General features: G+C 42.7%; 1 protein-coding gene across 4 annotated transcripts in view; it reads right to left on the reverse strand.

Moving 5' to 3' along the window:
* The window catches only part of LOC126335314 (acyl-CoA Delta-9 desaturase-like), a 251487-nt gene that overhangs the window by 65983 nt on the left and 172567 nt on the right, over positions 1-12937 (reverse strand). The window contains exon 1 of one of the 4 annotated variants that reach the window (XM_049998464.1): positions 4046-4067. The exons of the other annotated variants lie outside the window; for them this stretch is intronic. The gene's annotated coding sequence lies outside the window, so the exon portion shown is untranslated. Of the gene's footprint in view, positions 1-4045; positions 4068-12937 lie in introns of those variants that run through there. 4 annotated transcript variants of the gene reach the window in all.

The raw sequence follows: 12937 nt of genomic DNA on the forward strand, positions 1-12937 counted from the left end.
TTAGTGTAAGTATGGAAAACTGTGTGGTAAACTGCTGTACATACAGACTATTTTAATCCACACATTACAGTAAACATGTATTAGAAAAATTGGCAAGAAAACACTAGGTTTAAACAATGCATAATAAGGAAACAAAAAATATCAAACTTAGTAATATACAGGGGGCATTTTCTCCCTACTTTTTAGATGACAAAAATTCTGTCTTTTTTTATTGGTGTAATGAAGACAATCAGTTACATGACGCATAGTTGCGCCATCGTGTCATGAGCAACAAATCAGCAGGTGTAGCAGTGGGCTATTGCTCCAAATAACGTAGCGCGAGGTCAAGGTGTACTGCTGCGTCACTGTGTGGCACCAGCTTTCAAGCGCATTGTCACTTCCGTCACAGCAGTCCACTTCTTCCTGGTCTTGCGTCACAGCAGCAACTAAATCAGCGTCAGTAAGGTTCCCCATCCGCTGCCATCCACTCATCTACGTCTCCTTCACTAGCTTCTTCACATCCAGAATTGTATCATTTGTAGTATATTTTCCTCATTTTCAACTAAGTTGTCCTGAAATTCAAGAGATGTCCACAGTTTTCTCCACGATTTTCTCAGAGTATTTTCTGAAGTATTCTGCCATGCCTCAGGGTCCAATAAACAACATCCTTCACATTGGTCTTTTTTACTTTGCCCACTAAAGGAATGCTATCATCTTGGATGAGCATTCTTAAAAGTTATTTTTTGTAAATCAGTTTTAGTGTTTGCAGTACGCCCTGGTCCATCGGCTGTAGAAGTGGTGTAAAATTCGGCGGCCAAAACTTCGCCACAATTTCTCTACCGCATAATTTCTCAGTGCTGGGGTGAGATGGCGCGTTATCAATCAAAAGAACTGCACGGGGAGACAAATGATCGTCGAACAGAGGGAACAAACTGGCCGTGAAACCATTCTTTGAACAGCTTATCATCCATCCATGCTTTTTTCTGTTTGCAATAATATACGGGCAGGGGCTTCATGTTGCAATTTTTAAAAGCTCTGGGCCCAGCAGATCTGCCGATCAGCATTAAAGGCACCTTGTGATTATAGGCACCTTGTGATTACCAGGTGCGTTACTGCACGCTAGTAAACTCACACAATCTTTGCACATTTTAAAATCAGGAGCATGGTCTCCTTCTTTTGATGTCAGACTTTTCGTTGGTAATGCCCCAAAATTAAGGCCAGTCTCGTCAGCGTTGTGAATTTGTCGGGGAGAATACTTTCCGTCTCTTATCATTTTTTTCAAACTTGACCAAGTGTTCCCTCGCTGCATTACGGTCAGAAGAGGAGGACGATGGTTCAATCCCGTCACCGGCCATCCTGATTTAGGTTTTCCGTGATTTCCCTAAATCGCTTCAGGCAAATGCGGGATGGTTCCTTTGAAAGGGCACGGCCGATTTCCTTCCCAATCCTTCCCTAACCCGAGCTTGCGCTTCGTCTCTAATGACCTCGTTGTCGACGGGACGTTAAACACTAACCACCACCACCACCACCACCACCACAGTCAGAAGAAAGCTTCTCTTCAGTAATTGTTAGCTAACGGATTCCATGACGTCTTTTGAATCTGTCCAACCAACCCACAGTCGCACTAAAAGACTCATCACCATTCATTAACTTGTTCAGGTAAGCAGCGTTCACCTGAACCAGTGCTCCATTCAAAGGGGTTCCCATTTCTCTTTCCTGCGTAAACCACAGGAAAAGAGCTTCGTCCACTTTTTTCGTACTGGGACTGTTTCAAAGTCTGCCGAATTTAGAGTGTTTTTCCCGAAGACGTTGCACAGGACTGTTCAAGCTTCACTTGGTTCTTTTTCCAATCACAAATGGTTGCTTTACCAACACCTAGTTCCGTTGCCCTGTATAGTGCTGTTTGTAATTCTCCCCCAATGTCATTGTCAACACAGCCGTCGGCTGTCTGGTGCTTGCCTGCGTTTTCAATTTTACTTTAAGAGTGTGTTTATATACTACCTTCGTAATTTTTGCTATTCTGCTTTTTTGCGAATATGTTTCTTTGGTAATTTATAACCGTTATTGACTGTATGGTCCTTGTAACCTAAAGCCAAAATAAGGAAAAAATAATCTTAATCTTTTTCCGAAGCACCATAACCCCTATTCTAGTGGGGCTTTTCCACGTATTCCTTTCTTCGACGATTCTGCGCAGAACTTTTATTTCTTACCTTATCAGTTCAGTTAATTATCCGCATTCTTCTGTAACGCCTTATCTCAAACGCTTTGAATCTCTTCTTTTCCAATTAAACCACGGAGAAATTATCCACTCGGGAGAATACTGAGTCCCTATAAGACACCATGGAACTCTGAGGCAGGGCTGTACGAAGGGGATGGTGAGATACGTCCACGCCAAGGCTGTATGCCCTTATCAGTCGAACGGCGTCGCTCAGCGTAAGCTTCACACTTTATTGTCTCAGAATGGTTATACTTTCCTGCATCTCAGAATCAAAGTTATTTATGGTTGAGGGGACACGTAGTTTGTTATAACATGATTTCCCCAGAACTGCATGTAGAAGATTTTAAATTTATTTAGCAAAGCGAAGATGGGAATTCCGAGACATGTTGTGCTGCAAACGTCAATGAATATTTCAAAAAAATTTTAAGACTGCTCTAACCGCTTTGAGTCCAAATGTTCCACTCGCTGTGGGATGTAATCAAGCATACAATCATAGACATGGTGGAAAGCTTGTAAGGCTGCTGCAGGGTAGATTGTGTTGAGAAACAATAGCTCAGAAAAATTTGTATACGAGCCGTGTTTTTTAAGTAAGTACCGTTTTGAAATTTAAAAAAAGTCGTGCTAAGATATCTCAAGAATTTTATTTTTACCTGAAAGCCTGTACCTTAATCTACTTTCCTACATAATTTCCGTCAATATTGAGGCACTTGTCATAACGTTTACCGCCGGCCGAAGTGACCGAGCGGTTCAAGGCGCTACGGTCGCAGGTTCGAATCCTGCCTCGGGCAGGGATGTATGTGCTGTCCTTAGGTTAGTTACGTTTAAGTGGTTCTAAGTTCTAGGGGACTGATGACCTCAGAAGTTAAGTCCCATAGTGCACAGAGCCATTTGAACCATAGCGTTGCACCAGTTTCTGAATACTCTCCTCATAGAAGTCTGCCGCACCACTGTTTTGACTTCGTCATCGTCTTGAAGACGCTCACCGCGCAGGTGTTTCTTCAAGTGCAGGAACAGATGGCAGTCACTGGGCGCAAGATCGGGACTGTACGGAGGATGATCTAGAGTTTCCCATCGAAAGGATGTGATGAGATCTTTGGTCTGATTCGCCACATGCGGACGGGCATTTGTCTCGCAGCAAAACGATGCCCTTGCTCAACTTCCATGGACTGTTGCTTCGATTCTGGTGTGACGTAGGCCACCCGTGTTTCATCGCCCGTAACAAGTTGGCTTAAGAAATCATCACTGTCGTTGTGGTACCGCTCAAGGAAAGTCAATGCACTGCCTAAACGTTTGGTTTTGTGCACATCCGTCAACATTTTCGGTGCCCAACGTGAGCACACTTTTCGGTAATTCAAGTTCTCGGTGCAATGCCATACAAAACACTATGAGAAACATTAGGAAAGTCATCCCGCAAGGAGGAAATCGTAAAGCGTCTGTTTTCTCTCACCTTATTGTCCACTTCCTGCACCAAACTTTCATTAACGACCGAAGGACGCCCACTCCGTTGTTCATCATGCACATTTGTGCTGCCATCTTTAAATGCTCTCACCCACTTTCTTACCATTCCATCACTCAATGTTTTCTCCGTAAACTGCACAGATCTCACGATGAATATCGATCGCTTTTAGGCCTTTAGCACTAAGAAATCTTATAACAGCTCGTACTTCACAGTCGGCGGGACTCAACGATTATCGGAGGTATCTTAAACGCTCAGTACACAATGTAAACAAGGAAGATTCAGACTGTAATGGCGTCAGTGCGTAGATTAAGGTACAGGCTTTCATGTAAAAATAAAATTATTGAGATATCTTGGCATGTCTTTTTTTTTAATTTCAAAACGGTACTTACTTAAAAAAAACGCCTCGTACGTAGCGCCGTTTCCAAGTTAATTAGCACTGAGGTTAGCCAATCAGGCCGTAGCGTGCTCCAATCCAAAGGGCACGCCAGAGACATTGTCGCCAGAGATGTCCTTCGTTTCGTTCCCTAAAACCGAACAAGAGAGCGATACAAAAATTGGCCGTGGAACGCTAGTAATGATAGAACTGGAGCCAAAGGCTGAGCAGTCTCGTGCGCTGTCGTCTACGCTACGAGAACATCTGACACTTCTTTCTGGTGGTCCATGTCATCAACGTCGATGTGCATCATTGTATTCGAGCATTATGAATTACCTTGAAGAGAACGGTTTATTGACACACAGTCATCACGGATTTAGAAAACATCGGTCTTGCGAAACACAACTAGCTCTTTACTTACGCGAAGTATAAAGTGCTATTGACTAGGATTTCAAATTGATAACGTATTTCTTTATTTCCAGAAGGCTTTTGACACAATACCATTTAAGCTGATTGTAGTGAAATTGCGTACTTATGGAATATCGTCTCAGTTAAGTGATTCGATTCGTGATTTCCTGTCAGAGAGGTCACAGTTCATAGTAACTGCCCGAAAGTCATCGAGTGAAACAGAAGTGATTTCTGGTGTTCCCCAAGCCAGTCTTATAGGCCCTCTGCTGACCATTATCTATACAAACGATGTTGCTTCCCCTTAAGTTTAAGAAGTCATAGAATTCTAAACTCTCTTTTTATAATGAAATGATATCTGTTTTAAAAGAAAAAAAAATAGATCCTGCATGAGAGTTTCATTGCCTAGATTTGATTTTATCAAAAACAGAGTTATATCATATTGTTAATGATGCTGGATTATGAATACATCACGTACCTCTCCTGAAATTCAGAAGTGAAGTGCAGTAACGTTTGAGCGTTGCGGAGTTGGTTACAGCCGCATCAAAATGAATAACGAACCTATTAGCTGTGCTGCACGTCCTACATCACTCAAGCCAACGAAATTCACTAGAAAGCATTAGGGTTACCGCTAACCAAAGACATCTCAGTAATACCAACTTCAGCGCAAGTGTTACTGAAGATCTAGATATTGAACGCATAATCACGCAGGTCATGTGAGCGCATATCATAATACGGCGCGTCTTGGTATGGTAGATTAGGGATACAACAATGAAATAAAGTGCAGACATTTTTACAATAAAAATGTAAAATAAATAAAATAAAACGTAAATTTAAAAAATTAAATTATCGACGATTTCACCTTACGAAATTTTTGCTGCAAAAGTTGATTCTAATCTGAAAAACAAGAGATAAAGATGGCAAAATGTAACATAGTAACATTTGTAACTACCACATAATACATTTATTATATGTATAAAAAGAAACGTGTATTACAGACCACTGAAGATGCTTCACAAATAAAGGAAGGGGAACGTGTACGGCAATAAACAAACTGTCTTTCATTAGTTGTATAGACGGAACATACCTTCACGAATTTTGAAGTAACTAAGGAACGACGGAAAACAGAAAAAATAACCATTTTTTATTACTACGTTGTACTAACGTTGAAGACGCATGTTCGACTTTCGCTAACTCAGATTTTTAAGTTAACGGGATTCACAGGAAGTCAAATGAGAAGCTGATTCTATAAATAGGCAGTGACATTTAAAAGCAGCTCGTCGAAGGGCGGTCAAATCGAGAGGCTTCCACTAGGTTGAAAAACACACAACATTAATTATTTTTAAATGACAATCTTAAGTAACGGAATTAACCTTTTATGGTGCACATCACCTGTTCCTGTGATAACTCCGAAAGGTTTCAATAGTTAACGAGTTGACAAGACTGATTTAAATTTGGTTTACAACCGGTACAAGAATCACGGTAACCGACACTGGCGCTATTTCAACTGCAGTGTGCACATGCAGAACCTAGATCCACGTTCATGAGTCCACAGCTCAAGTATTCTCTGATGGGATTCCTATGCAAGATGAAGAAATTTCATCCTTGGATCGGGAGTGATAAACGGTCTTTAATTTGAAGCAGAGATTACTAAAAAAAAAATAATCCAACGAAGGTATTAAAAGACCTCAGGTAGCGTCACGGACGGCGAGTGCTGAAGTTTGTGCCGATGAAGAGTACACGGACGCAAGCGCTTTCCCTTGCTTTCGTGAGCAGCGCCAGAGAAAATACAAACACTCGACAGACATTGTTGGTTCAGCGTTTACCTCCACCCCTCCCCCTCCGAAGCTCGACATTCGTTCTCTATAATCGTCTTCCCCCACCTACAACTCCCCCCCTCCCCCCCCCCCCCCACCACTATACGCTTTTCAAGTCATGCAGCACCGCTGCCCTTATAGGCAAGCTGTGAAGAAATTGCTTGCTTGCCTCGCGCATTGCGCAATATGAGTTTACTAAATATCAGCACGCGCTACCCACGCCTCGAAAGTGGTTTTCGGCAGAACTGCACCGTGGTAATCCCGCGCCCCTGCAAGAACTGCCAAAGCTGCCATTTTGTAATTTTATTAGTCTGTTTAATATAAATGAAGACTTGTTAAAATGTTACTTACATGAACCGTATTGATGTAAAATACTGCCTACAACAAATAAAACAAACCATTCTAGCAAAAAAATTAAAAATTGGATAAACTTCCTAAAAAAACTGAAAGTAAAACGAAATTTATATCTTGTTGCTTATGGCAGCAACCGTACATTCGTTTCACCGAGCAGTATGATGAATAACAGATACTCTTTTTTTCCTTTATTGAGTTCCGATTTCCCCCGAAGGGGGCGGGTTGGCAGCAGCCGATCTTCAGCCTACAGAATTTGTTTTAAAAAAATGAAGATAATAAATAATTAAAGCAGGCGATAAAATCGGTTACTTAAATGGTAAAATGGCGGAACACTTTGGAACTTAAAACATAAAACAAAGGGTTGGTGATGCTAATAAAATACGCAGGAAGCAGACAGGTAAAATAATAGACAGACAATTGAAAAACACGGCGACAGTCTGGTTTCTGCTCGCGAGAAATATAAAAATCACATCCAGCGACATCAGGATTTCTGTTCGCAACAAATTGGTTCAAATGACTGAGCACTATGGGACTTAACTTCTGAGGGCATCAGTCAACTAGAACTTAGAACTACTTAAACCTAACTAACCAAAGGACATCACACACATCCATGCCCGAGGCAGGATTCGAACCTGCTACGTAACGGTCGCGCGGTTGCGGACTGTAGCGCCTAGAACCGCTCGGCCACCTCGGCCGGCTGTTCACAACACTTTGGAAAGACGCACAACACTGAACACTCACTTGAAGACCACTAAAAAGTTGGCACAAATATGACACACCGCAGCCGAGGGCAGACGGGTGGAACCAAACAACAGATTTTATTTGTCCCTCATAAATTACTAGTCAGAAATAAAAGGAAAACGTCTATAATTAAGAGCTAAGAAAACACCCGTTTCCGGGAGTTAAGTTTCATTATACAAGGTGATTATAACTGAAGTTCCAGTTTCAAAACGCTGTAAAAACGAAGCACCGCTGTCCAAAATGATGTGAAATTTGAACGGAATATTACCGAAGAAGAAAGAATCGCTGTGGAAGCAAAAGAATCAACGAAAATTTTGGCGCGAGATGGCGCTATAAGCACCAGGACTTAAATTGGTTCGGCTACAAATGACACATTAATTACAATACGACGGCTGCAGTGTGCACATACATTAAACCAACCGTATTGTGCAATGTCCATGACTGCACAAATTTGACCATATCAGTTGTGGCATTGTTCGGCAAGTCCATCCACCATGGGAAAAATAGGTTTTTAGTATTATCCTGAGGGCAGAAACAACATAAAAAGCAACAATGAAATCGGCTTTTAATTGTCGTGAGACTGGCGCAAGACATGTTCAGTATGCTGTCCACCGTTTTCTGCTACAAGTTGAAACGGAGAAACAGGATGTTCCACAACAGAACCGAGTGGCTCAGGGGCCTCATTCAGAATGCTTTGCTCAATACGTGTCCTCAATTCAGCTACTTTTGTTGGCTTGGTTCAAATGGCTCTGAGCACTATGGGACTTCACGTCTAAGGTCATCAGTCCCCCAGAACTTAGAACTACTTAAACCTAACTAACCTAAGGACATCACTCACATCCATGCCGGAGGCAGGATTCGAACCTGCGACCGTAGCGGTCGCGCGGTTCCAGACTGTAACGCCTACAACCCCTCGGCCACCCAACCGGTAGCTACTTTTGTAATCGGGACAGTATACACACCATCCTTCAGATAACCCCACAATCAGAAGTCACGCGGATTAAGATCAGGCGATCTAGTTGGTAAGCTGTTGGGAAATTCTTGCCGATAATTCTATTACTTCCAAAATGCCTACGCAGCAGCTGCTTCACTGCCTGTGCAGTATGCGGAGATGGCGTTGTAAGCCGCAAACAGAAGACGCAGGGAACACAACTGTATCTCAGTTTGTCTCAGGACAATTAAAAGCCGATTTTTTTGCGGTTTTTGGCCTCAGGACAATTAAAAATCGATTTTTGCCGTCCGATGTGGTAAGACCTCACCGTGGTGGATGGGCTTACCTAACAGTGTCACAACTGTTGAATGCCAAACTTATGTGGTCAATCACAGTGCATAGTCAGTTTAATGGTTCAAATGGCTCTGAGCACTATGGGACTCAACTGCAGGTGTCATTAGTTCACTAGAACTTAGAACTACTTAAACCTAACTAACCTAATGACATCACACACATCCATGCCCGAGGCAGGATTCGAACCTGCGACTGTAGCAGTCGCACGGTTCCGGACTGCGCGCCTAGAACCCCGAGACCACCGCGGCCTGCAGTCAGTTTAATGTTCAACTCACACCATAGGTGTCATATTGTGATTCATCTAGCATTTGTAACCGAATCCATCTACTTTCACCTATACTCTACCATAAGTACTTTTTTATCATCCTTTATTTGCTGAAAACTTTGATCACAAGTCCTATAGTCATTGACATTGTCATAAATATCCTTAAAACTATTTTGATATTTAAATAAGCTTCTCTGAATCCCTACTTCAGAATGTCCAACTAGCAGGCCATGTCAATTGGCTTAATCTGTTCTCTCAATAGGATATCGAAAACAATTATTTTATTAACTAGTTCCGCTGTATCAATCCCTCTCTTTCCAAGAATCAACCCGATTTGTGGGGTCGTCCTGTCACCACACTGTACCCACCTGGGACGGAATGTGTGTACTCCAACTGTCTGCATTGAGTGTAATCCAAGGAATAGTGCGAACATGTTTCAAATGTCTGTGAGTCGTGTAACAGAGGCGGAACGTGGGGACCAGCGCGTCATTCACCTAGCGGGACGTGGGAAACCGCCTAAAAACCACATCCAGACTGGCTGACACACCGCCCCTCGTCGTTAGACCGCTGGACAGATTCGAACCGGGGGCCGGCGCGCCTACCCGAGTCCAGGAAGCAGCGCATTTACGCTCTCGGCTACCCTGGCAGATCACTTCTGCTGTATCAAAATCTCCTTTAAATTTAGCATCAAAATCAGTTGCTCACTTTCAAAGATAAGATATGGAGCTTATATTTAGGGCGTCTTCTGATAGGAAATCAAAGTGAGATGAAACAGTTTGATAAATCTCTGATCTGTTTTCCATTAAAAAAAAAGTGATAGCTTTGGGTGAAATAGCATATCTACTACAACAGCCCCTCGTCGACCTTTGAAATCCTCCCTATTACCGTAGTGAACTACTAGCAAGGACTCAATTGCTGAATATGAGTGAGTTGTGTAGGGGCAGCTATGTGAACCGTTGATCAATGAACCACGTTAGCGGCGGTATCTCTCGTTTGTTTATGATGCTACTGGGACGAAATGACATATCAGAAATGACACTATGGCAACACGTGCGTTACAGTCGAGGCAGCGGTAACTCGTAGGCAGAAGAAAGGAAGAAGAAGGTTAGGATAATCTTTGGTGGTTTTGGCAACTCATTGGGTAAATTTGCTGTACGGTGTACGCCCATAGTACACGTACCCGCACGCTCGTGTTTCTTCCACATCATTTGTCATGTTCGGCATAGACCGACAGCGACCACAGTTTTTAACAATCGAGTTTGTGGCAGTCAAAACTCTTATAAAATTTTCTCTGGCTAAAGTGTTTGTTTGTCTCAGTTTTGTTCTAAGGCTGCGTCTGAAACAGTAGCCACAGAACTATTTACGCGAGCTTTGTTGCCTGACAACACTGATCGCAACTCTAGTTTTGTCTTGAAACTAGTGAGAGGTAGCAGCACTGTCTCCCTCCCCGCCCCCTCCCCACCCCACACACACACACCTCCAACACCCATCCCCGCGGCCCCACCCATTTCCCACCATGAAACAGAGTTGCATCCCACACTGTCGGACAGGCACAATGAGTTCAGTACCAGTTTGAAGAAAGCTAGGTATTGGCTGGTAGCTGTAATTACTTTAAAATTTAAGTGAGTCATGCAGTTAGTAGCATCAGTTATTTAATAACACGAATTTCTTTTGAGTTTCACTGTTTCGTATTTTTGCCATCAAAATAATCTTCTAGTTGGCAACAAATCCATAACTGTAAATAACCGCCTGGTTGTCTAGTACAAACTGCTAACTCGAATGAAAATATAGACTGGTTACCCCAAACATGGCGTGAATGTAAATATTATCAATCTCTGACAATAATGCTTACAATACAAATTATTGCACAAATATTCATTATAAGTAAAACAGAGTAATAATAGTCAAACTATTAGTAAGAAAATACTCGATTTGATTTTCTGTAGGTTACAAATAAAAAAATATAAACGTTATTACTGGTTGTAGTTTACTAGTTATGAAAATTATCTGTAAAAAATGAATTTAGAAGCTCAAATTTACATTACTCATACGTGAAAATCTATTTACATACACTTTTATCTTTCATTATAGAATGTGTACCTGTATCAACATTTACCTGAGTATTCTCCAATTCACACTAACGCACTTGACAGAGATTTAATAGAACCACTTTCCGACTTTTTCTCGTGTCACTCCATCCTCAAATAGAACGTCGCAAAAAGGTTTACTTGAGCGCTCTGATTTTCTCTTGTTATACGAGGGTGTGTCAAATGAAAACCTTAAATTTGTAATAACAAATCGAAATTTGGCGCCGTTATCCTGTAAGTTGGTAAGCGTGCTACAAACAGTGTGCAGAATGGCCTGCAGGTGGTAGCATAGTGCAGATGCACACGTACCGTCGCAGTATCAGTATAAAGATGGCCGCCCCACTTGCGACTTGCACCGGGGAAGAACAGCGTTCTGTTATTCGGTTTTTGCGTAGTGAAGGTGTGAAACCTATTGAAATTCATCGACGAATGAAGGTTCAGTACGGTGTTGCATATTTCTCACAGCAGCAAGTCTACGAATGGAGTAGGAAGCTCGCAGATGGTGTGACTTCAGTGGAAGATGCTCCTCGTCCAAGTCAGGCACAACGAGTTGTGACTCCACAGAACATTGCAGCAGTTGAAGCCTTAGTGAAGGAAAACCGCCGAGTGACACTGAATGACATTGCAGCATGTTTACAGATTTGTCATGGGTCAGCACACCACATTGTGCATGATGTGCTCCAGTTTCACAAAGTGTCTGCAAGATGGGTGCCACGGCAGCTGACTCCTGAAATGAGAGAACGACGTGTTGATGCTTGTGAAGAACTTATTCAGCGCTTTGAATGTGATGGCTTCTTTGCAAGGATCGTTACTGGGGACTAAACCTTCCACCAACCGGAAACGAAGAGAGCGAGCAAGGAATGGCGCCATTCCTCATCGCCAAAACCAAAGAAGTTTCGAACGGAACCGTCAGCAGGGAAGGTTATCCTGACTCTTTTGGGACGAAAAATACGTCATTTTGGAGCGTTACATGCCTAGAGAGACCACTATCACCAGTGCATCATACACAGATCTCCTAAAATGTCATCTGCGGCCTACAATCAAATCAAAGCGACGTGGATTGCTGTCAGCAGGTGTCCTTTTGCAACATGATAGTGCAGGGCCCCACACAGCCCATACAACAGTTGCAACAATCACAGACCTGCATTTTGAGTGTCTTCCTCATCAACCATACTCACCAGACCTTGCCTCAAGTGATTTCCATATGTCTGGACCACTCAGAGACGCAGTGGGAGGAAAGAAGTGCCATTCTGATGAAAAGGTACGCCACGTGGTGCATGAGTCGTTGCGCGGACTACAAAAAGAATTTTTTTCTAAAGGAATTTATGCACTTTGTAAGCGCTGGAGGACTTGCATTGAGTGCGGGGGAGATTATGTTGAAAAGTGATACAGCTTGGAGGTTATGTTGAAAAGTGATACAGCTTTGTACCACCTCTGCACAATAAATAATATTTAAAAAATATTTAAGGTTTTCATTTGACTCACCCTCGTATTATGATAGTCACCTCTCTGTATTTAAAGATGCGATCAACAACATTCACTCCTGGAAATTGAAATAAGAACACCATGAATTCATTGTCCCAGGAAGGGGAAACTTTATTGACACATTCCTGGGGTCAGATGCATCACATGATCACACTGACAGAACCACAGGCACATAGACACAGGCAACAGAGCATGCACAATGTCGGCACTAGTACAGTGTATATCCACCTTTCGCAGCAATGCACGCTGCTATTCTCCCATGGAGACGATCGTAGAGATGCTGGCTGTAGTCCTGTGGAACGGCTTGCCATGTCATTTCCACCTGGCGCCTCAGTTGGACCAGCGTTCGTGCTGGACGTGCAGACCGCGTAAGACGACGCTTCATCCAGTCCCAAACATGCTCAATGGGGGACAGATCCGGAGATCTTGCTGGACAGGGTAGTTGACTTACACCTTCTAGAGCACGTTG

This window comes from Schistocerca gregaria, chromosome 2 (genome assembly GCF_023897955.1).
Source record: "Schistocerca gregaria isolate iqSchGreg1 chromosome 2, iqSchGreg1.2, whole genome shotgun sequence".
Lineage (NCBI taxonomy): Eukaryota > Metazoa > Arthropoda > Insecta > Orthoptera > Acrididae > Schistocerca > Schistocerca gregaria.